Source organism: Loxodonta africana, chromosome 1, assembly GCF_030014295.1.
Source record: "Loxodonta africana isolate mLoxAfr1 chromosome 1, mLoxAfr1.hap2, whole genome shotgun sequence".
In the NCBI taxonomy this organism is placed as follows: Eukaryota; Metazoa; Chordata; class Mammalia; order Proboscidea; family Elephantidae; genus Loxodonta; species Loxodonta africana.
Genome location: NC_087342.1, coordinates 89,154,077 through 89,181,677, shown reverse-complemented (window position 1 = coordinate 89,181,677; position 27,601 = coordinate 89,154,077). Strand labels below are relative to the sequence as shown.

The 27,601-nt window shown below is 42.4% G+C and overlaps 1 pseudogene; it reads right to left on the bottom strand.

The window, feature by feature from the left end:
- Positions 1–5,386: 5,386 nt before the first annotated feature.
- Positions 5,387–9,007, bottom strand: LOC100659386 (class I histocompatibility antigen, Gogo-B*0102 alpha chain-like; annotated as a pseudogene).
- Positions 9,008–27,601: the final 18,594 nt, after the last annotated feature.

Below are 27,601 nucleotides of genomic sequence, written 5' to 3'. Positions count from 1 at the left end.
CAAAGAAACCATTGCCTAATCCAAGGTTATGAAGATTTATGCCTATGTTTTGTTCTAAGAGTTTTATAATTTTAGCTCTTACAATTAGATCTTTGTTCCATTTTGAGATAATTCTGTAAAAGTCCTACTTGATTCTTTTCCATGTGGATATCCAGTTTTCCCATAATCATTTGTTGAAAAGACTGTTCTTTCCCCCATTGAATTCTCTTGGCACTGAAATACAAATGGTTGTAAATCTGAGGGTTAATTTATGGACTCTCAGTCCTATTTCATTGATGTATATGTTTGCCCTTATGCCACTATTACACTGTCTTGCTTACTGTAACTTTGTAGTAAGTTTTCTAATCAGAACGTTTTTTAGCCATTTTGTGTCCTTTCAATTTCTATGTGATTTTTAAGATCAAAATGTCAATTTCTGCAAATTGACAAATGCATGTCAATGGAGGTTGCATTGGATACATCCATCAATTTGGGGAATATTGTCATCATAATAACATTCAGTCTTCTGATCCAAGAGCATTGGATGTCTTATATGTAAGTCTTTCTTAATTTCCAGCTACAGACTTTGTTCTTAAAGTTTTCGTGGTATAGGTTTTGCACTTCTTTTGTCAAATTTATTCCTATTTTATTCTTTTGTGATGTTATTGTAAATAGAATTGTTTTCATAATATCATTTCAAAATTGTTTATTCTAAGTGTATAGAAATACAATAGATTTTTAATGTATTGGTATTTTATCCCGCAAAATTGCTGGTCTTGTTTATTTTCTTTTTAGTGGATTCCTTGGGATTTTCTGTATACAAGATCATGTCATCTGCAAATGGAGATAATATTACTCTTCCTTTCCAATATGAATGCTCTTTATTTCATTGTCTTGCCTAATTGCTTTTGCTAGAACCTCCAGTACAATGTGGAATGGAAATGGTGAGAGGACATCGTGTTTGTTCCTGAATTTGGAAAGAAAGCATTTAATCACTCACCAGTGAGTATGATGGCATATTAGAGTTTTTCGAAGATGCCCTTTATCGTGGTAAGGGGGTACCCCTCCATTTTTGGTTTGTTGAGTGTTTTAATCATGTTGAGAGTTTTAATCATGAAAGGGTGCTGGATTGTGTCAGATGGTTTTTCTATGTGTCTTGAGAAGATCATGTGATTTTTATTTTTTATTCTGTTGATATGATGTATCACATTACTTGGTTTTGGATGTTAAACTAACCTTACATTCCTGGGATAAATCCCACTTAATCACAGTGTATAATTATTTTTATATATTGATGATTTTGGTTAGCTAGCATTTTATTGAGGATTTTCTTTTCTTGTGATATCTTTCTCTGGTTTTTGTATCAAAATAATACCGACCTAATAGAATGAGTTGAGAAGCATTACCTCCTCTTCTATTTTTTGGACTAGTTTGTGAAGAATTGGTATTAATTATTTTAATGGTTGATAGTATTCACTAGTGAAGTCCTTTGAGCCTGGGCTGTTACATGGGAAGTTTCTTTTTTTTTTTTAATTGTTAATTCAATTTCTTTACTTGTTATAGTTCTACTTAGACTTCCTATTTACTTGAGTCTGATTCGGTAGCTTAGGTCTTCATAGGAATTTGTTTTCTAGGCTATCTAATCTGTTGCCCTGCAGTTGTTCACAGCGTTGTTGTTCGGTGCCGTCAAGTCAGTTCTGACTCATAGCAACCCTACGTACAACAGAATGAAACAGTGCCTGGTCCTATGCCATCCTCACAATCGTTGTTATGCCTGATTCCATCATTGCATGCACTGTGTCATTCCATCTTGTTGAGGGTCTACCTGTCTTTGGTTGACCCTCTACTTTACCAAGCATGATGTTCTTCTCCAGGGACCGGTCCCTCCTGATAACACTTCCAAGTCTAACATCTCCATTTCTGAGGAGCATTCTGGCTGTACTTCTGCCAAGGCAGATCTGTGGGGTACTTATGGCAGTCCATGGTGTATTCAATATTCTTTGCCTTCACCATAATTCACAGGCATTCTTTTTTGGTCTTCTTCATTCATTGTCCGGCTTTCATATGCATATGAGGTAACTGAAAATACCATGTTGTGGGTCAGGCGCACCTTTGTCTTCAAAGGGACATCTTTGCTTTCTACCACTTTAAAGACCTCATACAATTCCCTTATAATCATTTTTATTTCTAAATAAATTTTATAAATCCTTTTTATTTCTTCCATTCCAGATTTTAGTAATTTCCATTTTCCTTTTCCCTTGGTAAGTCTTGCTCAAGTTTTGTCAATTTTTTCTTTTTATTCTACTCAAAGAACCAAATTGTGTGTTTTTTTTTTTCTGTACTGTTTTTCCATGCTGTATTTCATGAATTTCCACTCTAATTTTTATCATTTCCTTCCTTCTGCTTCCTTTAGGTTCTGTTTGCTCCTCCCCCCCCCAGTACCTTAGTCATTAGGTTATGAATTTGACATCTTTCCTGTCTTTTGATGTAGGCTTTTACATCTATAAATTTTCCTGTAAGCACTACTTCAATGGCATCCCATAAGTTTTGGTATGTTGTGTCTTCATTTTCATTGATGTCACAGTATTTTCTAATTTCTGTTTTGATTTCTTCTTTGACCCATTGGTTGTTTAAAAGTATGTTGTTTAATTTCCACATATATGTAAATTTCACAAGCTTCTTTCTGTTAGTTATTTATAATTACATCACATTGTGTTTGGAGAACAAAATTTGTATTAATTCTATTCTTTTCAATTTATTAGGGCATGTTTTATGGCATAGCATATGTTCTTTTCTGGAGAATGTTCCATGTGCACTTGAGAAGAATGCATATTCTGCTGTTATTGGGTGGAGTGTTCCATAGATGTCCCTTATGTAGAGTTGGTTTATAGGGTTGTTCTAGTCTTCTAACCTTGATCAACGATAAGAATTTGTTGATCTTCTGTCAGTTGTTCTATGCATTGAAAATGGAGTACTGAAGTCTTCAACTATTATTGTTGTATTGTCCATTTCTTCCTTCATTTTTATGTTTTTACTTTATTCTATTTCGATGTTGTTATTAGGTGCATATACTTAATTCTTACATCCTTCTGACAAATTGACTCTTTGAACATTATAAAATCTCCCTTTTTAACTCTAGCAAGATTTCTCATTTTAGAGTCTATTTTGTCTGATATTAGCGTAACCACTAGGACCTTCTTGTGGTTGCTGTTTGCACGATATATTATATTCCTTTCTTTTACTTTCAGTCTATTTGTACCTTTGAATATAAGATGTGTTTACTGTAGACAGCATATAGTTGGAGTTTGTTTCGTGTGTGTGTATAAGGGTCTGCGTGTAGTCAGATTATCTTGCTTTTGGTTACGTTGTTTAATGTATATATAATGGTTGCTCTAAGCTGTAATGAAAGCCAGGGTTTTTTTTTTTTTTTTTGGTTATTCTTGAGAATTTCACTTGTATGTCTATCTCAGATTTTGAAACTGAGATAGCCTGTGATTCCCAGCCCCCCACCTCAGAAAGTCTCCTTGCAGAGTCTTCCCCATTTTTGTGGACATCAGAACCATCTTTTGATGTCCTCCTTGACTCCTCTCTTTCTCTCATATTCCAAATGCAATCCATTAGGAAGTCCTGAAAGTTCAACATGTATCAAGAATCCCGTCGTGTTCCACTATTTCCACTGCTCACACCCAGGCTTAAGCGACCAGTATCTATAGCTGGAATAGTAGCCAAATTTCTCAGTTTTCCCTATTGCCTTGCTTGCCCCTCTCAACTCTATTCTCACCACAGCAGCCAGAGTGATTCTTTTAGAAGAGAAGTTGTACCATGTCTCTCTTTTGCTCAAAACTGTCTTGTCACTCATCTTACCCAAGGAAAAGCCAAAAATTCTTCCAAATCCTCAAGGCCTACATGGTCTGGTTGTACCTCTGACTTCATCTCAATGACTCTGCTACAGCCATATTGGCCTCCTTGCTGCTCCCAGAACACAGACACCCTCCTGCCCTAGTGTTTCTGCACTGAATATTCCCCCAGCATGGACAGAACTTCCTCAGACATCATCATGTCTAATTGTGTCATGTCCTTCAAATTTTCCCTCAAAGGTCACCTTCTCAAGGAGACCCACACTGATCACCCGAGTCTAGCAGCCGTCTTCCCTCTCCCCATACATCCACACTCTGGGTCCCTTTTCCCACTGCACTTACTGCCTCCTAATGTAAACATTTTCCTAATTTCTATGCTCATAGTCGATAGCTTGTCTCTCTCCACTAGAACACATGATCTACAAGGCTGACAATTTTTGTGTTTTTAGTTCACTTATGTTTCCCAGATGCAAAAATCGTGTGTTATGTAGTCAGCATTCAACAAATATCAGTAGAATAATGATTTTGTAGTGTACAGCACCTCCCTACTCTAAGGACAGTGTCTTTATCAATGTAACCTCAGACCAAATGCTGTTTTGTGGTAGCTACAGCAAGACATCCACTCACACTGACGTTAATGCTGCCTGAACTTTTCTCACAAGGGCTGCTCTCCTCCCTCCCTTCCTTGTCTACCCCCCTGCTCACTACAGCACACAAGTTCATTTCCATCTTCAGAAAGGAACAATCCTAGGCTTAGAGGCCCTATTTTCCAATCAACTGTGAATGTAAATGAGAGTCTGCTTTAGATAGCCATCAATTTGGAAGGAGCCAGCACTATGACTCTGGAGCTAAGAGCAAGGAGAGAGGGTAGGTGAGCAGAAGATCGAAACACAACAGGAATTTCTCAAGATGTAAAGCTACCAGATCCCTCCCCTCTGCTAATTCCAGAATTTGGTTCTTTAAAAAGAGGTTAGGGGGAAAATGGAAAGAATAATCCAGGACAGTCCTAGAAGGAGGCAAAGAGGTGGAGTAGTCTGAAAATTCGTTTCTCAATACCACAGAGACTCCTGTGCACAGGGGCCACCCTGGGCCTTGTGGGGATAATGACAAGAAAACAACACCTGGTGCTGTCAGTGATGGGGACACCCAGAGGAGGATGGGACCAAGAACCAGCTCTCACGTACAAGAACAGGCATAAACCTCTACAACAAACAAGACACAAAAATGACCATACAATGATGATGGCTGAAGGTTAGGCCAGGACTGAACCCAGGCTGACTAGCCATACAAAGTCCTAGCTGTCCAGCATCCTGGAGATAGGACAAGGCCCAGGTGATATCTGAGTCCCTGTGATCACAGGTCCTGGTGGGACAAGGTTCTACTAAGGGGACAAGGACAATAGGGCAGTGAAGATGACCCAGCTAAGAGGTAACCGTGTCAAAGCCCACAAAGTACTGAGCATCAAAGGGGCAAAGGCCCCATCCACGCTGAGCTACTCCATGGTCTTCTTTTGTTCTGCCTGCAGCAGACTCAACACAGCAAACACAGGATTCTGGAAGGTTATCAAGACTTTTTTTATTGCCTCTTAAATTTTTAGAATTTTCCTCTCCTTTAATTAACCCATCAACCACACTTCATTGCAAGATTTTGAAAAAACAAATTAATATCCAGACTCTCATTTTCAAAAGGGAAGTGAGACACTGACTTTCAGAGCAACAGGAAGTTACAACAGGGATGGAGACCTCCCAGCTCTGCCATGCTGGAATAGGAATGTTGCTCAGGGAAGAGACACAGGTTAGTGTAGGGAGGGGGTCCTATTTGGTGGGTGGGGCTAGTCTCCTATGTCCTTATATTATGCTGACAGAAACTCAGACACATTCAGATACCAGTTGCAGAAAGAGAAGTCAGGCGTTCTTGAAGTTGCAAAGTGGGGGGGGGGGGTGAACAAATCTTGTATTACTCAGTCCCACACAAGGCAGCTCTCTCATGCTACAGAAGAAAGAAATCACAAACAAATTTGGGTCAGTCACTGTTAAGTGTTGATATACTGAATAGCCCACCACATGCTCAAAATGTCCAAATACAAAGAATACTCATAGCCAAGTTGTGTTCCCACTGCTCCAACTCCTCCCCCACGTGAGGCCCCCAGGGTCTCACCTTTTCAAGCCATCAGAGACGTATCAGAGCCCTGGGCACTGTTGCTGCCTGGAGAAACCAAAAACAGGATCTGCTCCGAGGCCACAGGAGCAGGTGAGACTAAAGGAGGAATTATGGGGTGGGGATCCCTATGGGGTCCCGTCTACACTATCCCAAGGGCTTCAGGGAATTACATCCCTCAATACATACTTGCAGCCTGAGCATATTTCCGTCCTTTTCCACCTGTGGGAAGAAAATGTCCTTTGAGAGATTGAAAGGAGTCAGAACCATAAGGTTCTTGAAGAGTCAGCTATTTGTGGACCTCTGAACCATGACTACAGACCCAGGACAGGACCAGTAAACAAGAATAGATGTGCTGGGACTGGATCCATCACCGTCCTAGAGCTCTGTCCTCAGCAGGGACCTTCCCCTCTGACCTGTGACTGCAGGGATCAGGTCCCCATCACCAGAATCAAGGTGAAAAAACCTGTCTTCATGTTCACGTGTGCTTTACAAAAGAATAAGTGTTAGCACAAAAGGCCCCAGACTGGGTATGCGCAGTGTGTGAATGGTGCTTCACAGTAGAGGCAGAAGGCAGACAAACTCCTGTCTGGGGTTTGAAACTTGCAGTGGTACAAGAAAATTCAGGCCCCACCCCTACGTCTACCTGAGCTCATCTTCTTCCAGATCGCAGCTCCAGCCAGCACAGCTACAACAACCACAAGGAGAAGCAGGGCAGCAATGACTCCTGTGATGATGGCAGGGGACTGAGAGCGGGACTCTGGAAAGGGAAGGGAAAGTGAGAGGCCATAACCCTGCTGCTGTGCCCACAAGGACCCCTGCTTCCCCAAGAAGGGGCTACATCTTTGTCTCCCCCACTTACCCCATCTCAGGGTGAGAGGCTTGGGCAGCCCCTCATGCTGCACATGGCACGTGTATCTCTGCTCCTCTCCAGAGGGCACCACCACGGCTGCCCATTTCTGGAAGTTTCCGTCCCCTGCAGGCCTGGTCTCCACAAGCTCCATGTCCTGGGTCTGGCCCTCTCCGTCCCGCTGCCAGGTCAGGGTGATCTCCGCAGGGTAGAAGCCCAGGGCCCAGCACCTCAGCGTGGCCTCATGGTCAGAGATGGGGTGGTGGGTTATGTGTGCTTTGGGAGGGTCTGAGGGAATGAGTCAGAAAATTCAGGAACTTACCATCACCTCCCATGGGTTACCTGAGCAGTGCTCATGTGACCATCCTGAGAATGGACAGCACAATTGACATAGGGGAGGGAGTGAGAAACCAGCCTGGACCAGGAATCTGGGATAATCTTATTCCTCAGAAAGTTCTAGAATCAGGGTGAGGCAGCCCAGAGGAGGAAGCTCCAGGTGTCTGAGAACAGGGATTTCTAGTTCTGACTTGAGTGGAGGCTGAGCAACTCAGAAAAGCTGGAATCAGACCTCCAAACTGATCGGGTATGTGGCAGAGAACAAGACTTGAGAGGAAAAGTTCCTGGTAGTTCTCAAAGTCAATTCCGGGATCAAAGGGAACTTCTGATCAGTCAGGAGTTATCTCCCCTACTTTCTTATCCCCAGAGTGAGTGGGTCCCTTAACAGTCTCTGAAAGGAGGGCTCCTCTGGCCAAGTCTCTCTCTGGTACCACCAGACAAACAAACCCACTGCCGCCCAGTCGATTCCGACTCATAGCGACCCTATAGGATTGCTCTGTGGTACAGGATGTGGAACTCTGGGCTAACTCCTCACTCTCCACACCCAGAGAAAGGGGTGGTATTTTGGCAACTCTTCCATTTTCCTTTTGAAAGTCTACAAGGGTGGACACAGTCCCAACTCAAAGCGAGCTCGGGGAGGCGCCTCAGCTCCTCGTACCTGCGCGCTGCAGAGACTCCTTCCCGTTCTCCAGGTATCTGCGGAGCCCCTCCACACACAAGCCCTCCACGTAGGCCCTGAACTGATCTGCATACTTGTCAGCCTCCCACTTGCGCTGGGTGATCTGAGCTGCCGTGTCCGCCGCGGTCCAGGAGCTCAGGTCCTCGTTCAGGGCGATGTAGTCGGCGCCGTCGTAGGCGTACTGAGTGTACCCGCGGAGGAGGCGCCCGTCGGGCCCCACTTGACAGCCGTACATCCTCTGGAAGGTGTGAGACCCTGACCCCGCCCCCGCCGTCAGCCCCGCCGTCAGCCCCGCCCCCACCACCCCACACGGGCCGCCATTGGTCAGAGCCCGAACGGGTCTAAACTGAAAACGAAAGCGGGTCGAATCTCTGCGGCTCTTCCCGGGCGGGTCCCGCGGCCTCGGGGTGAGGTTCGGACCCGGGGACTCGGGGCGACGCGGCCGTGGGGACGAGGGGACCCGTGACCTGCGACCCGGGCCTGGCGTCACTCACCGGCGTCGCTCTGGTTGTAGTAGCCGCGCAGGGTCGGCAGGCTCCTTCTGTAAAACTGTGCGTTGCCCTTGACGGTCTGTGTCTCCCGGTCCCAATACTCCGGCCCCTCCCGCTCCATCCACGGCACCCGCGGCTCCACCCTCGGGTTCGTGGCGTCGCTGTCGAACCGCACGAACTGCGTGTCGTCCACATAGCCGACAGCGATGAAGCGGGGCTTCCCGAGGCCAGGCCGGGACAGGGCGGTGTCGAAATACCTCAGGGAGTGGGAGCCTGGGGGCGGGGAGCGGCTGAGACCACCGACCCCTCCCTCCCCGCGCGGGCCCGGGTCCGGGGTCGATGGGGGCGGGGAGGGGAGAGGGGCGAGGGGTGAGGGGTGTGGGGAGAGGGGTGAGGGGTGAGGGGTGAGGGGCTCGTGGGCCGAGAAGGGGCAGCGGGAGGAGCAGGGCCGGGGTGTAGGGGCGGGTGGGGGCTCTGGGCGGTGGCGGCTTCCCCGAGGGTCCTGCGTCCCCGCCGAGCGGTCCCCTCGCTCCTCCCTCCGCAGAGGCCGTTTCCCCCTCGACCCCGCACTCACCCGCCCGGGTCTGGGTCAGGGCCAGGGCCCCCAAGAGCAGCAGGAGGAGGGTCCGGGGCGCCATGACCCCGGTACTGGGGTTCTACGGAGAACTGCGTCCAGGCTGCTCCGAACCGACCTTATAAATGGGAGCCGCAGTGACGGTGATTGGCTGCTCCAGTAATTGGAGACCACGTTGGAGTGAGAACTGGGGTTTCGTCATGTGTGTCCAGGCAGAAGGAGCTGACACAGGTTGTGAGAAGAAGTGAAACGCTGGGGAGACGGGGAATCCCCAAAACTAGGCCACCCCACCCCTGACGCCGCCATCGGACTTGAGTGCCTGCCCGGGCACTGGGACTTTGCCCTGACCTGTCTCCTCCTGCACCGACCCTTCTTTACTCCACTGTCTCGTAAATCCTGGGCCAGGACCTGCTTAAGTCACAAGTTTTTGTTAATTTCAGAATCTCTACGTTGTTGATGTTGTGTGCCCTGGAGTGGATTCATAGCGGCCCTGTATGACACAGTAGAACTGCCCCATAGGGTTTCCTAGGCTGTAATCTCTAAATGAGCAGCAGATCAGCAGGTCTTTTCTTCTGCGGAGCGCCTGGTGTGTTCAACCACAAACCTTTGGTAGCAGCCAAGAGCTTAACTATTGAGTCACCAGGGCTCCTTAGAATTTCCGTTACTCTTACAAATTAATGAGGGACTCGAAGAGATTTTGTTTGTGGATTACATCTACTGATACTAACCATACGAGCAATTGAACCAGAGTTAAAATTTTAAATTAATTTAAAATAATAACCCATTAAACTTTAACATAGTATATTTTCATGAAAAATAAATTTTTTTCCAAAATAATATAGTGAGAAAAGTGAATCATTTTACACCTTTGCATGTCTCTTTCTTATGTGTGTCAGTAGAAGACTTCTGGATTTTCGTATCTGTTTCTGCATTCAATCTATTATTTTCGCTGAGGTGTACACAAAACAATCCAGTGTCACACAAATATGAAGTTGGAAAAGGGAGGAGCATTTTTAATAGCGTTTCCAAGTAATTGTGACTGTTCATCTTTGATACTTCACTAAAGCTACCGAAGCAGTAGTTTCTTAAAGGTTAGCTACAATCGGAAATCCTATAATTGAATATTTTGTATTCTGTTCATTAAAACTCATAGGGCCATCTTGCACATTGAATGAATCTTGCACTAATGCATGACTTTTTAAAGTGATGCATTACATTAGGTCACTGAGTGTGCAGATCATCCGGGGTTGACACATTTCTTTACAAAATGTCAGAAAGTCACAGTTGATAGTATTACCACTGATTCCAGCAGAAAAGTTTGTAAATTTCAGAAAGCTGTCAACTTGTGGTGGATACAAGTTTTCCAATATTCTAATCTCTTTGGAGGTTACATTTTATCATTGACAACAATACAATCAGTTGGTTCCCTTAAACTGACAGGCTAGCTAATTATTAAATTTCAATAAAGCCAAGATAATTTCTCTGTCATTCCTTCTTTCAAGTGAAAATGATATTCCATTTAAAAAAAAAAAAAAGAGAGAAGAAGCTAGTTCAGATCACAAATTATTTTCCTTGAGCCAAACATCATACTTTGGAATGTAGAAGTGCCTTATATATACTTCCCACTTCATCACCTAGGATATGAAAAGATGTGGACTGGAGGATTTAACTAAGGTTAATAACTTTTAAAGCTTCAATTAGTACACCTTTAAGTGAAACTGCTTTGGTTTTCGTTTTCTTCCTGCAGGTAGGTGAAGGTGAAGAATACAATTACTACTGAAGTTTCATGACACAGCCTTGATTTTTGCTACGTTCACAGCTGATTTACCTCAGTGCAAGTATCAACACAGTGAGAAAGACGAAGTATTTCTTAGTACAATAAGTTCCCAGGTTAAGAACATCAGATTTATGGACAGCTGGTACTTAAGAGGAAACCCTGGTGGCGTAGTGGTTAAGTGCTATGGCTGCTAACCAAAAGGTCAGCAGTTCAAATCCACCAGGTGCCCCTTGGAAACTCTATGGGGCAATTCTACTGTCCTATAGGGTTGCTATGAGTCAGAATCAACTGGACGGCAACAGGTTTGTTTGATTTTTTCCCCCCCCTTTGGTACTTAAGAGGAAACCCTGGTGGTGTAGTGGTTAACTGCTAACCAAAAGGTCGACAGTTCAAATCCACCAGGAGCTCCTCGGAAACCCTATGGGGCAGTTCTACTCTGTCCTATAGGGTCATTATGAGCCGGAATGGACTCCACGGCAAGGGTTTGGGTTTGGTTTTGGGTTGTTACTTAAGAATGGACTGCCGTAAAACCTATTTGAGTTAAATACGATGGTTCATAATAAGGAATGCCTGCACTACTTTGTGAAGTTCCTTCGTGTTTAAGATGTTTTAGTGTATTTAGAAGTGTTTAAGTGTTTTATATGCAAAGAAGGGTAAAATGTATACTGTTCACTAAGACAAATATTTGACTAACTGACTCTCAATAGGAACCATATGTACCTGTTCTGAATACCTACAAATTAAAGGCAGATTTAGGAACAGATCTTATTCGTAACCTGGGGATTGCCTGTAATGTTATAAGAACAGTTTTGACTTCATGGATCTTGTGAAAGGATCTCAGTGATTTCAAGAGTCCCACAGATCACACTTTGAAAACTGCTGTTCTGAGTAAACCAGGGGGTCCCCTAAATGGCCACAGCCTCTTTGTCTCCTCTTCACCTCCCAGAATCCCTCCCCCTGAGCTGAACTCTCTGCCTCCCAAAGCTTAGCTTAGGACTCTTCCCATGGGCTCTTCTAGAAGAGAACTTACCACCAGAAATTTAATGGCACAGAGTGTTCTCAGTCAGAAAACTGAGGTGCAGGGAACGATGTTCCCTCTTTGTAACTGGGAACATTTGTGCCTGAAGGCACCAGATAGAGATTCACTCATGATGTGTTTTAGTTTTGTCACACACCAGCTTAATGTAGATCCATATCCCAGACAGCTGGAAATCTGATGCAGACTGTGGGGGAAATGATAAGGGCCCCTCATTACAAATGAATCTAAGGCACCTGACTCGAGGTCCATAAACCATCAAGAGCATCGCTGTCAAGAACTTTCTGCGATGAAGGTATTGTATATCCGTGCTGTCCACTGTAGTAGCCACTAGCCACGTGTGGCTATTGAGCACTTGAAATGTGGCTAGTGCAACTGAGCAGTTGACCTTTTAATTTTATTTTATTTAAGTAACCACGACTGGACAGTTCTGCCGTATTTGACAGTACATATCTAGGGTGTGCTGAATTTTCAATCTCTCTCCCAAAATAATACTTGTGATTTATGGATTGAAGTATATTAAAATTACCTTTATTTAAAAACCATGGATTTTTCACATGGGTCTCAGGCATATCCTTAAAATACAGAGTACCCATAAAAATTTAATTAATAGGTTTTTAACAACTAGAGTGTATAGACATTAGCTAAAACATGACTTCTCACCTCAAGGTCACAAGTGTTCACAAATGTCCATTCTTGGTGCCAATCCTTGTCTAAATTTTGGGATTCATGGTGTGGTTGTTTTCTTTACCCGGATGAACATAAGGAGGCAAACCAGTCTTCACTTAGTCCAAGAGAATTTATTTACTGAATATCACATATATCAAATACCCTGTAGGCCCTGTACACATATTTGGTAAATTGTGAAACATGAACTTTAAACCTTAGAATTCTACCTACGACCTTATAATTCTTTAACTATTGCCCTCTCCGCTTCTCCCAAATTCAAATATTTTCTGTTTCCCTTCACTCTCAGACCCCTTTTCCTCATTGTTTCTACCTAGATGAAAATATACATGAAATATTGACAGTTGTGGAGTGAAAAGGATTCTCTAAGCATGAAACAAAATTGAAAAACTATAAAGAAAAATGAAAAACTTCTCTGTGGCAAACACAAACTCACGAATACACAAATACAAGCTCATAAACTCAAAGACAAAACAATTTGACAGACAAAAGGGTAACGTGCCAATGTCCTTCAGCCAAAGACCACCGGGAGCCTACCTGTAGTTGAACAAGTTCTGTTTATTACATGTTTCGGCAAGAGAGGATACACTCTATAGGGAACCATGGGACATCTTTATATGGGAGTGAGAAAGAACCTATTACAGGATTTGGCTTTACATGGGTGATTTTACCCATTGCCATCAAGTCAGTTGGGGAGGGCAGAAGGAATCAGGGTTTCCTCTAGATTGAATGCAGTCAGGAAGCATTCCTGGGGCATTCCCATGATTGGATATCACAATAAATCTTATTTCTAAGGAGGGCAGACTAGAGTGAGGATGAAGCTATAATTGGTAACAATATTCAAAATTATGAAACAGTCTGGTTTTGTCTCAATTCAGAATGGTCTCATAGTGGCCTTCTCTGATATTGGTGTCTTATGAGATGATTTATATCCAACAGAAACATAACATGGTCTAGCTATCAGCGCCAGGCTAGCTTCTAACAACCTGAAGTGTAGGTGGGAGTGGCAGATCACTTCGTGCATGTCAGTGCTGCTTCCCCCCCGACCTCCATTCTTCAGTTCAGTATTTTACCACTTAACAGTCCCAACTATAAAATGATCAAAAATTACTAGAAAGTAGTTTGGAAAAGAAGAAATGCAAATGTCAAACAAATATACCAGTAATAAACCAATGTGAGCAAAAACAAAAATGTGGAATAAGAAATGGGAATAAAAATTTAGCTTGGCAAAGATAAAAATAAAGTGTTGGCTAGAGTGCAGGTAAAACGTACCATCATAGAGGTTGATGGGATGAAAAACTGGTACAAAATTTCTAAAGGACATTTTTGCTAAATATCTCAACAGTTTAAACATGTTTACATGTTGACACAAAAATTTCTCTTTTAGGGGTTTATCCTAAGATAACCACACATTGTTATGGATTGAAACGTGTCCCCCCCAAAATGTGTGTGAATCCTGACCCCTGTATCTGTGGTTATAATCCCATTTGGGAAAGGGTTTTCTTTGACATGTTCATAAGACAGGACTAGAGTAGGGTGTGTCTTAAATCAATTTCTTTTGAGATATAAGAGAGATTTAAAAAGCAAGTAACAGATGCAGAAGTGGGAGAAGAGAGATGCCAAGCGACATGAAGACTGCCCAGGAGCAGAAGCTCAGAGACAAGGATCTTCCCCCAGAGCCGACAGAGAGAAGAAGCATCCCCCTAGGAATCTGGTACCGAGAAGTGGGGTGCTGCTCTAACAGATACCGAAAGTGTGAAACAGTTTTTGAATTGGGTAATGGGTACAGGTGGAAGAGTTTTGAGGTGCCAAATAGAAAACGCCTAGATTGTCTTGAAGAGACCATTGGTAGAATGATGGACGCCAAAGGCCACCTGGTTAGGGCTCCGAAGGAAGTGCGGAGAGCTACAGAGAAGGCTCGGAGAACACAGCTGGTGCCACAACGGAATGTCGCTAGAAACGTGGACGTTAGATGTGCGTTTGGTGAGACTTGGAAAGAAGATGATGAGCATGTGAGTAGACGATGGAGGGAGGGTGATGCTTTTTATGCAGCGGGAAAGAACTTGCCTGGATTATGTCCAAATGCTTGGTGGAAGTTAGAACTTGTAGGTGATGAACATGGATATTTAGCTGAGGAGATATCTAAGCAAGACCTTAAAGGAGCCATGTGGTTTCTCCTTGCTGCTTACAGTAGAATGCAAGAGGAAAGAGATGGACTTAAAAATGAACTGTGCAGAATGAACAAAGCTTAAAGATTGGGAAAATTCTGTCGTAGAAACTAAGGACATGTGGTCTAGAATTTTCATCAAGGATTTAGCTACACAACATTTTGTTAAAGAGATTAGGCCTGTGACTAGCAGACCTAACAAATTACCAGAGCAGAAAACCCATTAGTTTAGACTGCAGGAGACAGAGAAAGAACGAAAGGAAAGAGAGTGTCTGCCCGTTGGAATTCTACAGGCAGGAAAGAGGCCAAAGGATCTACATCTGTTGTCCTCTAAGAAAAGAAAAGGACAATCTGTGGAGCAGCTTGGAGATGAGCAGTACTGTTGGAAGGAACACAGGAAGCAGGGCTGCATCGGTTTCAAAGGGTGGAACCATGCGCTCCTAGTTTTAGAAGAGATTTTCATCAAATAGGTTCCAGAGTATGGGGCTGCTGTTCACGAGTGCCATGGGGATGGGGCCACTGTCCAAAGCTGAGGGAGTAGGACTGCCCAGCTGAAGGGAAAGAAGAATGGAGACTGCTGGGGCCCAGGATATAGAGTTGACACTCAGATGGACTAGGAGAATAGGGCCACCCAAAGCCAAGAGAGTAGAGTTGCCATCTCAGTTTGTCTAGAAGGGGGACCTTAAGCCCAGGGCCAAGAGGTCTCCGCTCAGAATCCGGAGGGCAGGTTCCAAAGAAGGCAGAATTGTTTTCAAGTCTTGAGAACTAACGTAAATTCTTCTGCTGAGTTTTGGACTTGCTTGGTGCCTTTTATCCCTTCTCTCTCTCCAGTTTCTCCCATTTGTAATGGACATGTCTACCTTGTGCCTGTTCCACCATTATACCTTGGAAACAGATCACTTGTATTCTAGATTTCAGAGGTTCGCACATGAAGAGGAATTTTGCCCCAGGATGGAATATGCCTGAAGTCTCACCCATATTTGATTTAGATGATTCAGAGGTGAGATTTGGAGTTGATTTAAGACTTTGGGGATGACGCGATGGGGTGAATGTATTTTTCATGTGGGAAGGACATGAATTTGGGGGCCAGTGGGTGGAATGTTATGGATTGAATCGTGTCCCCCCAAAATAAGCGTTATAAATCCTAACCCCTATATCTGTGGTCATAATCCCATTTGGGAATGGAGTTTCTTTGTTGTGTTAATAAGGCAGGAGTAGTGTAGGGTGTGTCTTAAATCAGTCTTTCCTGAGATATAAAAGAGATTAAAAAAGCAAGTGAAACAAGCAGAGATGAGGGAACAGAGATGCCAAGCCACGTAAAGATTGCCCAGGAGCAGAAGGTCAGAAGAGACAAGGACTTTTCTCCAGAGCCGACAGAGGGAGGAAGCATCCCTCTAGAGCTGACACCCTGAATTCAGATGTCTAGCCTCTTGAACTGTGAGAAAATAAATTCCCGTTTGTTAAAGCCACCCATTTGTGGTATTTCTGTCATAGCAGCACTAGATAACTAAGAGACACATGTTTTCAAAATTATATATATAAGGATGGCCCTTGAATTGTAGTTTGTAAAAGCAAAAGAATAAAAACAACCTAAATGTTGTAAACAATATACTGATGACAGCTATGAACACAGGAGCACTTCATATGTGTCAGGCAATAACACCATGTATTTTACAAAAACCGTCAAATTAACCCTGTATGTAAAATTCATAATGTAGCCTATGTGTCATTCCTTCTTATTAATAGGTAGAGGGAGACTCAGGGTCCTTAAGGAGGTTGTGGGGCTGAGGTTGAACCCAGGGCATTTTCTCTCAGAGGCCTTGTTGACTCATCTTCCATCGATTCCCTGTTCCCCAGATAGGCGTGAAGACTCTGCATCCAGTGCAAGTGGACTGTCTCAAGGTCTCAGAATATTCTGTGACGGAGGACTCCGAGGCTCAGAGCTCAGGGCATCAAGGGGCTGTCTGACTGACTCCCCAAATCACACTCAAGTCATCCAGCATATATTTTGAGGCTTTTGGTGAGCTAGGAACTCTGATACATACCGGAGATACAGTGAAAACTAAAAGGGGGACCCTCAAGGTATGACACTTGCATGTATGAAGAAGATGGGCATTTATTTTAAAAAGTTACAAAGATAAGTGTAAAATCACCACCGAAGTAAGTGCTGAGAGGGAAAACATCATGATATCATGAAAGCAGATAACCAGGAAACCTAATTGGTCCCCTGCTGCTATTATCTGTAATATCTAAATGACATAAGAAAAGATATGACCTTTATGAAATACTAACGTGTTATATACAATCAGAAAACAAGAAAGAGCTCTTGGAAATTAAAAGTAGGATCATAGAAATGAAAAAATCAATAGATGATTTAGAAGATAAAAGTTATACTTCCCACAAAGTAGTACGAGATGGAAAATTGATGGCAAAGAAGAGAGAAAAACTGCAAAAATTTTATACCATAAATCAAGGCATTCCAACAACCTGATAATATAAGTTTCAAAAAGAATTGAGAGCAGGAAATGATGGAAAATAATTCATGTAAGTGTCTTAGAGTTTACAGACAAAAATTTACACTTTAAAGGGCCCCAACTAAGTTCTTACTATATTAAATGAAAATAGATCCACACCAAGACACATGACAATGAAATTTCAGAAAGAGGATGGAAAAGAAGAGATGCTGAAAACATCAGGAAGGAACAAAAAGCAGCATTTCTGGAAGCTGGAAGACATTGAAACAACGCCTTCCAGATTGCAAGGAGAAGTATTTCCAACACAGAATTCTATAGAAAGCCAAATGGAAGTGGTAGAATAGCCTAAAGACGTTTTCAGATATTTAGGGTTTCACTATTTTACTTGCCATGTTCGCTTCCTTGAGATACTAATAGATGAAATGGGAAACAAAAATGATGGAGAAAACCAAAAGGATAAACACGTGGGGAGGCAAAAGGGGTGCTCTGCTCTTGCGCTACCAGCCCTGTGGCCACACGGGGGCGCCCCCGCTCTACCGTCGAATTCTGAGTGAGCTGCTCAGGAGGGGTTTGAGCGGTAAGGCTGGCCTAGATAGCTGACCCAGAGTCTGGGCATCATTGTGGGGATGAAGATTCCTCTGAACAACTCTGGACTCCACAGGGGTCAGGCTCCCGGGTGAAGGAGGCATTGGAGGAGAGGAGAGCTCGAAAGCATTGTGCCGTCTCTGAGATTTCCATCTCTTCTCACCTTTACCGCTTTGTCCACCCCCTTGATGGCAACACCTGGGAAAAATGAAGGGTAGGTCATTTTTCTTCTACTACCTATTCCTTTTATGAGCACTATCTTTTGTGTCTGTTAATTTGTCTTATTGTGGGGGCTTGTGTGTTGCTGTGATCCTGGAAACTATGGCACCGGTATTGAAATTACCAGCAGGGTCCCCCATGGTGGACAGGTTTCAGCTGAGCTTCCAGACTAAGACAGACTAGGAAGAAGGACCTGACAGTCTGCCTCTGAAAGGAATTCACAAATGAAAACCTTATGAATAGCAGCGAAACGTCTCATACAGTGCTGGAAGGTGACCCCCTCAGGTTGGAAGGCACTGAAAATACACTGTGGCTGCAACAAGGGGCTCAAGCATAACAACAATCATGAGGATGGCAGAGGACTGGGCAGGGTTTGTTCTGTTGTACAGACGGTGGGTAAGAGTTAAAATCGACTCTACGGCACCTAACAACAACAACAACATCTTTTAAAATAAATTTTAAAATAGTTTTAGATTTCTCTATTTTTAACATCTTACATTACTGCTATAGTACATTTGTCACAGCAAATGAAACAATGTTGATACATCATAATTAACTAATCTACATACTTTATTCGGAGCCCTGGTGGCATAGCGGTTGAAGTGCTTGGTTGCTAACCACAAACTGCAACCAAAAAGGCCGCAGTTCCAACCCACCAGCCAGTCTGAGGGAGAAAGATGTGGCAGTCTGCTTCCGTAAAGATTTACAGTCTTGGCAACCTACAGGGCAGTTGTACTCTGTCCTATAGAGTCGCTCTTTGATGTAATTGACTCCACAGCAATGGGCTTGGCTTTCTGGTACTTTATTCAGATTTTATTAGTTTTCCCTATGCCTTCTCTTTATTCCAGGATTCCAAATTACATTTAATTGCCACGTCTCATAGGCTCATCTTGGCTATTACCGTTCCTTAGACTTTCCTTGTTTCCATGACCTTTAATAATTTCAGGGAGTACTGGTCAGGTATATTGTAGACTGTTTCTCAATTTCAGTTCTGCTGATGTTTTTCTCAGGTTAGATGGTGCTAGGAGTTTTTGGGAAGAAGACCACAGACATATCTCAACAACTTACCAGTTGTATGTAATAACAACTTATCAGTGATGAGGTTAACCTTGATAACTGACTAAAATAATGTTTCCCTGGCTAAGAGAGTATCTCCCAGGTGTCTTCACTGTGAAGTTACTTTTTTTACTTCCACTCTCTGTACTGTACTCTTTGGAAGTAAGTCACTTTGTAAAACCTACACCTAAGAGGTAGGGAGTTATGCTTAACTTCCCTGAAGGCATAATAGATACAGAAATTATTTGGAATTTTTCTGTATAGGCTTGTCCATTCTCCCCCCCCCGTTTGTTTTTTAATAATTTATGTATATCAATATGGATTCATGGATATTCTAGCCTCCAGGTTCTAGTGTGTCAAAGCTCCTGGTGTGTATTTATTTGAGTGCAGTCCTTCAAGTACAGTTCCCCATGATCTGAAGACCTCTGAACTAAAGAAAAAGCTATCTGCTCCCACATACATATAACATGCAACAGGTGAACAGACGTAGGATAGCCTCTGTGGACATTTAAAAAGAAAGGAAAATGGGAAGCACAAAGGAGCCGCATAAGAATGCTGAAATCCATTCAGACAACTGTTGGAAGTTCTCTGGTTATGACTCAGTCATACTCCTGCATGGGAATAATTCTCCATGGCCCTTGACTCTATACTCTGGAATATTAGCTCCACATTCTGGGTCCTCTATCATTTTACATATGTTTGTAGTTGCATACTTTTTTCATTCTGTTTCCTGCCAGTTGAATTTAGGGCTCCACAGGCTGCTTTTTATTTAGTACTGTCTCTGCTCCTTTCATTCAAAACCTGTGGTGTTTCCACTGCTCTAATTTTATGAAAAGCTTTGTTGAGTTCATTCCATTAGACAAAATCCACAGCCACAAATCTCCTGGAGATAAGCCCTTCTCTACCTTAGGCTTCAGCTAAGACTGCTAAGGATGGACGTCCTTATATGTCTTAGAAGCCTTACTGTTTGGGAGGATCTGTGAGACACACCCATGACTCTTTTGAAGGCCTTTTGTCTGACTAAACTGTACTCTGAGACACCAACTTGATCAATTTGAGATTTTAGCAAAGGATCTTAAAATATTATCCTCAGCTTCATCTTTAAACTATGCTTCCCTGAGAGTGCCTTGGATATGATCTTTCTAGGAAGTCATTTCTTAATATTATTTGCCATTTGGAGAGACTGGAAATCTTCAAAATCAGAAAATCCTGGATCCTTTTTGTTTAACAGCTTTTTCTTCAGCACTTCTCTGGAAATCTATTTTGAGCAGCAAGAACACATGGCTCCTTTAATAGTTGGCTTAGACATCTCCTTAGTTAGGTCGTCCAGTTTATTAGGCACATATTTTCCTTCCCATATTACTGGAGGCAATAGTGTTGCTAAACTTTCTGTCACTACATTATAAAAATCCTCTTTCGTTTAGTTTCCAATAAGGTTTCCCTCACTTTCCTTTAATCCCTCACCCATAGCATCCTCAAAAGACATCTGGCTTTTCCAAATAATTTCTTCAAGACTTCAAATGTCAACTAACATTTTTATCCAAGTCGTCCTAGCTCCTGTCCACTGCCCAGTTCCAAAGCCCATCTCACACTTTAAAGTTTGTGTTTTGGCAGCATCATATTTTCAGATACGATGTCTGTAGTAGTCATCTATTGCTGTAGAACAAATTATACCAAAATTTAACATTTTAAAAAAGTGAACATATTATCCCCAACAGTTTCTGAGGATCAGCACTCCAGGGCAGGTTAGCTGGGTAGTTCTCACTAAAGCTTTTAACTAGGTTACAATCAAGATGTCAGATGGGAATGTAATAATCTGAATGTTTGGCTAGTGCTGGAGGACCTGTGTTCAAGCTCACTCATGTGGCTGTTGTCAGAAAGCATCAGTTCCTTGCTGGGTGTTTGCCAGAAGCATCAATCCCTCACCACATGTGCCTCTCCATAGGCAGATGTATTTATGACATGGCAGCTGTCTTCTCCTGAACAAATGATTCAAGACGGAGAGAAATACAAAGCAGAAAGGCACAGTGCCTTTTATGATGTAACCTCTGAGGTCTCACACCATTAATTCCTCTTTACTGTATTCATTACAAGTGAGTCATGAGTCAAGTCCACACTTGAGAGGAAGTAAGAAGGCCATGAACTGGCTGTTCTTACCCAATGTAGTGATAGTTGTCATGGATTGAACTGTATCCCCCTAAATATCTGTCAGCTTGGCTGGCCCATGATTCCTAGAATTGTGTGGTTGTCCTCCATTTTGTGATCTGATGTAATTGTCCTACGTGTTGTAAATCCTAATCTCTGCCTGTGGTTAATGAGGCAGGATTAGGTTATGTTAAAGAGGATTAGGTTATGTTTTTTATGTTAATGAAGCAGGATTAGTGTAGGATGCAGCACCCTTATACAGGTCATAGCCCTGATCTGATGGTACCAGAATTTCCCTGGAATGTGGCCTGCATCACCTTTTATCTTACAAGAAGTAAAATGAGAGAAGCGAGCAGAGAGAGAGGGACCTGACTACCACCAAGAAAGAAGAGCCAGGAGTGGAGCGTGTCCTTTGGACATGGGGTCCCTGCACTGAGAACCTCATCGACCCAGGGGAAAACTGATGCCAAGACACATGTACATCTCCAAGGAATGCCAGGCCCACAGATGCTGAAAGGAGACAGGGACTTTCCCCTAGAACCAACAGAGAGAGAAAGCCTTCCCCTGGATCTGGTGCCCTGACTTCAGTCTTCCAGCCTCCTAAACCATGAGAGAATAAATTTCTGTTTGCTAAAGCCATCCGCTTTTGGCATTTCTGTTATAACAGCACTAGATAACTAAGATTTTAATCTTTTAAGATTCAAACTCTTCTCAGATTTCTGTTTGTCTTTGTTTATTTCCTGGAACTTCAAATATTTGCTTTTAATATCTTTGTCATTTTCATAACTGTGTTTTCTACAGGAAGACTTCCCGACCCTCCTCATACTGACACTACCAGAAGTCCTACCCTGAAAGAGACTTTTTGGAGAAAAAATCACAGAGCCCACATTTATATCTCATGAGGGTAGTATGCACCTAGGCACCAGAGATTCCCTACTTAGATTTCTCAAACTGAAATAAGATTAGGCCTTGTAAGGCCCAGAAATCCAGGAATATTCTAACCATTGAAAATGGGCAATATTCTTGTCTTAAGCAAGTCTAACCTGGTATTACTTGATTGAAAAGAATTTTATATGTTCTTCTTTCTTCTTGCCTGCATTTCTTATTAAAACCCAGTTGTCACTGAATGGACTGTGACTCATGGCGACCTCATGTGAGTCAGACTATAACTGTGCTCCGAAGCGTTTTCAATGGCTGGCTTTTCAGAAGTAGATCACCAGGCCTTTCTTCCAAGGGCCTCTGGGTGGACTCAAATCTCCAACCTTTTGGTTAGCTGCTGAACATGTTAACCATTAACCCCACCCAGAGATGCCACCTTTCTCATTAGTGATACTTTTTAGTGGAAGCACCCTTAATTTAGTCATTGATTGGGGTCTAAGTAATTTCGAAGCTTTTCATTACATGAAGTCATAAAGAATACCTTGACAGATTAAAAAAAAAAAAAAAGATCAGGCCTGGGATCTGGGCCCACAAAAAACTCAGGAGAATAACTGACTTTATGTGACACACAATGACCAAGAAGGACGCCCCACGTCTCATTGGCATCTTTAGTACTGGAGACAACACATCTCTAACCTGAGAAGTTTCTTACAGTTTCTGAATCAAGTCACCAATAATGCAGCTACGTTTGAATGGAGGCCCTGGAAGCAATTCATTTAAGTGTGCAATAAGCACTACCTTTGTCCTCTATCAAAAACATGAAATTGCAGGTGTTTTTAATGAATCTTACAGCTGGTTGTAGCCTTTGGCAATGAAATCCCCTCTTTATTCAGTGGGCCCTGGGCTTTTCTACCTAAGAATTTCCTCCAACTTGAGATGTAACTGCATTGGTGTTATTGAACCTTAATAAATAGAGATCATCAAAGAGAAGAAAAAGTGATGACTTCTCATCCTGTAAACTGTCTTTTCTGAGCCAAAATTGCATAAAGTAGGCAAGTGCAAAAAGATTCCTATGTGAAAGAGAAATAGCACATTTATTTGAGGACAAAATCTGGATGCTGAGGCCTTAACAAACAGCACAAAGGGATAGTAGGCACAGAGGTGTAAATCGTCTGTTGGTTTACCCAAACTACTGGCCCATAAAGGGCCTTGACAAAAGATATTGCCCTGAATTGTTCACAGATGGAACAGTCCATCGTTAATGTGGCAAATTCAAAGGAATACTATAGCCATGCACTGTTATGTTAGTAAACAACTTACAGCATTGGAGAGTGTGAAGTTAAGCTGAACATCACTTTGCCACTAGTCTGACATTGACTGAAGCACATAGACTAATGGGCCCTCATTAATGAACCTACTGAATAGTCAGGCCATTGTCCTTCTGAATACTGGATTTTGAAGCGCACATCTTGGTGAAGCCTTTAGAAAAGCAGATTAAACAAGTTAGGCACAAATTCAAAAATTATGTTGCACATTTCATGCCCATTAGAATGAATTAAATATACAAGAAAGCACCTGGAATAAGAAGTGTATGAAGTAGGGGATGCCATCTGTGGTGCAGTGAATTGATTTTATGTAAACTTGCTAGCCGTTATCTCTTAACTCCCACGGAGTGATTGGCTGGAACGATGCAAATAACGTGTGTAAAACTCTTGAAGACACTGGACAGTGATTATGCAGATAAAGTGCCTATGGCCTACCAAGGTGACTGGTCAGTTTTGCCATTTCGCTAGGCTTAAAAGAGCCAATCCCACAGAGATTGAAGAGGACCTCACTACGATCAAGAAGAAGAGCCAAGAGCAACACACATCATTTGGACCTGGGGTCCCTGTGCTGAGAACCTCCTGGACTCAGAAGACAGAGAGAGCTATAACATTGGATATGGCAGGAGATGGCATAAGACGGCAGAGCAGCACTAGGGGCAGTAGAGTGAGAAGGCTGTGGTGAGCTTCCCAACCCTTGGAGTGAGAGAGCTCAGCACCTTCGGGCAGCAGGTTTGTTAGCAAAGTGGAGTGCCTTCAGGCACTTGTTCTCAGATCCAAACTTGCCTAATTAGGAGCCTGTGGGAGAGCCCAGACCTAAGCAGGGTCAACAGTGAGACCAAGAGCGAGGTCTCCCTGCAAGCACAGCTGAGAAAAAGCTGAGGGTTGTTCTGAATTGAAGCTGTTCTGATTGACAGATTGTACCCTGTATCCTGTTATTTCCAAGGTGATCCTGATACTGGATTGTATCCTGTTACTTCCCTAATCCACCACTCGTCTGTCAGTTTGACACACTGTGGTGGCTTTTGTATTGCTGTAATGCTGGAAGCTATACCACTGGAATTTCAAATACCAGCAGGTTTTAGTGGAGCTTCCAGACTAAGCCAGACTAGGAAGAAGGGCCTGGCAGTCTACTTCTGAAAAATTGGTCAGTGAAAACCTTAAGAATAGCATCAGACCCCTGTCTGATATACCACCAAAAGATAAGCCCCTCAGGTTAGAAGACGCTCAAAATATAACTGGGTAAGAGCTGCCTCCTCCAAGTAGAATTGTCATTAATGACATGGATGGAGTAGACCTTCATTTGTTCCTGTGGCAAGACTCAAAATGAGAAGAAACAGATACAAAAATCCATTAACAATTGGAATGTGGGATGTACTAAGTCAGAATCTAGGAAACTTGGAAGTTGTTAAAAATGAAATGGAATGTATAAAGATTGATATCCTAGGCATTAGTGAACTGAAATGAACTGCCATTGGCGATTTTGAATCAGACGATCATATGGCCTGCTATTCTGGGAATGACACATTGAAGAGTAATGGTGTCACATTCATCGTCAAGAAGAACATTTCAAGACCTATTCTGAAGTACAACGTGTCAGTGATAGGATACTTTTCATACACATACAAAGAATACCAGTTATCACTATTATTCAAATTTACCCACCAACTACTGATGCCAAAAATGGGGAAATTGAAGATTTTTACCAATTTCTGCAATCAGAAATTGAACAAACTTGCAATCAAGGTGCATTGATAATTACTGGCCATTGGAATGTGAAAGCAGAAAACAAAGAAGAAGGATTGGTAGCTGGAAAATATGGCCTTGGTGATAGAAATGATGCCAGATATCTCATGATAGAATTTTGAAAGTCCAACTACTTCTTCATTGCAAATATCTTTTTTCAACAACATAAACGGTGGCTATATATATGGATCTCACCAGATGGAATACATAGGAATCAAATCGACTACATCTGTGGAAAGAGGTAATGGAAAAGCTCAATATCATCAGTCAGAACAAGGCCAGGGACCAACTGCAGAACAGATCATCAATTGCTTATATGCAAGTTCAAGTTGAAGCTGAATTAAAATAAGACCATGAAAGCCAAAATGTGACCTTATCAGAAGTTAGATTTGATGCATTGAACACTAATGACCAAAGACCAGACAAGTTGTGGGATAACATCAAGGACATCATACGTGAAGAAAGCAAAAGACCATAAAAAGACAGGAAAGAAAGAAAAGGCCAAAATGGATGTCAGAAGAGACTCTGAAAATTGCTCTTGCACATAAAGTAGCTAAAGCAAACTGAAGAAATAATGAAGTAAAATAACCGAACAGAAGATTTCAAAGGGCATCTTGAGAAGACAAAGTATTTTAATGAAATGTGAAAGACCTGGAGTTAGAAAACCAAAAGGGAAAAACGTGCTTGGCCTTTCTTAAGCTGAAAGAACTAAAGAAAAAATTCAAGCCTTGAGTTGCAATATTGAAGGATTCTCTGGGCAAAATATTGAATGGTGCAGGAAGCATCAGAAGAAGATGGAAGGAATAAACAGAGTCACTGTACCAAAAAGAACTGGTCAATCTTCAACCATTTCAGGAGGTTGCATGTAATCGATGTAATCAATGGTATTTATTAAAGGAAGAATTCTGAGCTGCACCAAACGCACTGGCAAAAAACAAGGTTCCAGGAATTGACAGAATACTAATTGAAATGTTTCAACAAACGAAGACAGCACTGGAGGTGTTCACTCGCCTACGTCAAGAAACTTGGAAGAAAGCTTCCCAGCCAACTGTCTGGAAGAGATCCGTATTTGTACCTATTCCAAAGAAAGATGATCCAACAGAATGAGGGAATTATCAAACAAAATCATTAATATCACACTCGAGTCAAATTTTGCTGAGGATTATTTAAAAGCAATTGCAGCAGTACATTCACAGAGAACTGCCGGAAATTCAAGCCGGTTCAGAAGCAGGTATGGAACGAGGGATACCATTGCCGATGTCAGATGGACCTTGGCTAAAAGTAGAGAATACCAGAAAGATATTTCCCTGTGTTGTATTGACCATGCAAAGGAATTCGACCACATGGATCGTAACAAATTGTGGGTAACATTGTGAATAATGGGAATTCCAGAACACTTAATTGTCCTCATGAAGAACCTAGGCATAAACCAAGAGGCAGGCTTTCAAAGACAGCAGGGGTTTACTGCATGGTTTAAAATCAGCAAAGGTGTGTGTCAGGGCTGTATCTTTAGCCATACTTATTCAGTCTGTATACTCAGCAAATAATCTGAGAAACTGGACTGAAGAATGCGGCAACAGGATTGGCGGAAGACACATTAACAACCTTGGATATGCAGATGATAGAACCTTGCTTGCAGAAAGTGAAGAGACCTCGAAGCGCTTACTGATGAAGACTCAAGACTACACCCTTCAGTATGGATTATACCTCAACACAGGGAAAACAGAAATCCTCACAACAGAAAAATAAGCAAAGTCATGATAAATGGAGAAAATACTGAAGTTCTCAAGGATTTCATTTTCCTTGGATCCACAATCAACGGCCATGGATGCAGCAGTCCAGATATCTAAGAACGTATTACATTGGGTAATCTGCTGCAAAAGCCTCTTTAAAGTGCTGAAAAGCAAAGATATCTCTTTGAGGACTAAGCTACACCTGACATGAGCCATGGTATTTTCAATCACCTCATATGCATGCAAACGCTGGACAAAGAAAAAGATCAAAAGTATAGGGCCCAGAAAGAGGGCCTTTCTTGCTAGGGTCTGAATTTTAGGTCTAAGGGCAGCACCATCAAGTTGTAAATAAGTTCCTTCTTTCACATTGCATGTAAAGACAGATAAACGTGAACATCTTCGATCTATTATACAGGTACACATGCATTGTCTGACAAATTCATATAAAAAATTTTATTGTGCAGTAGATGAAAGTTTACAAAGCAAATTAGTTTTCCATTCGATACTTTGTACATAAAGTTTTCCATGACATTGGTTTCATTCCCCATAATATGTCAGTACTCTCCCCATTTCTGTCCTAGATTCCCTGTTCCCTTTTTTACTGCTTTTCTAACCATTCCTGCCTTCTCATTTTTGCTTTTGGGGAAATGTTGCCCTTTGATCTTGTATAATTGATTGTTCTAAGGAGCACACCCCTCTCGGGAGTTACTGTTTATTTTACAGGATTGGCTGAAAGATGGTCTCCTGGAAGGGCTTCAGTTCCAGTTCAGAAAGGTGTCTTAGGGCCATAGTCTCTGGTGTTCCTCTAGTCTCTGTCAGACTAGAAGTGGTTTTTTTTTTTGTGAATTTGAT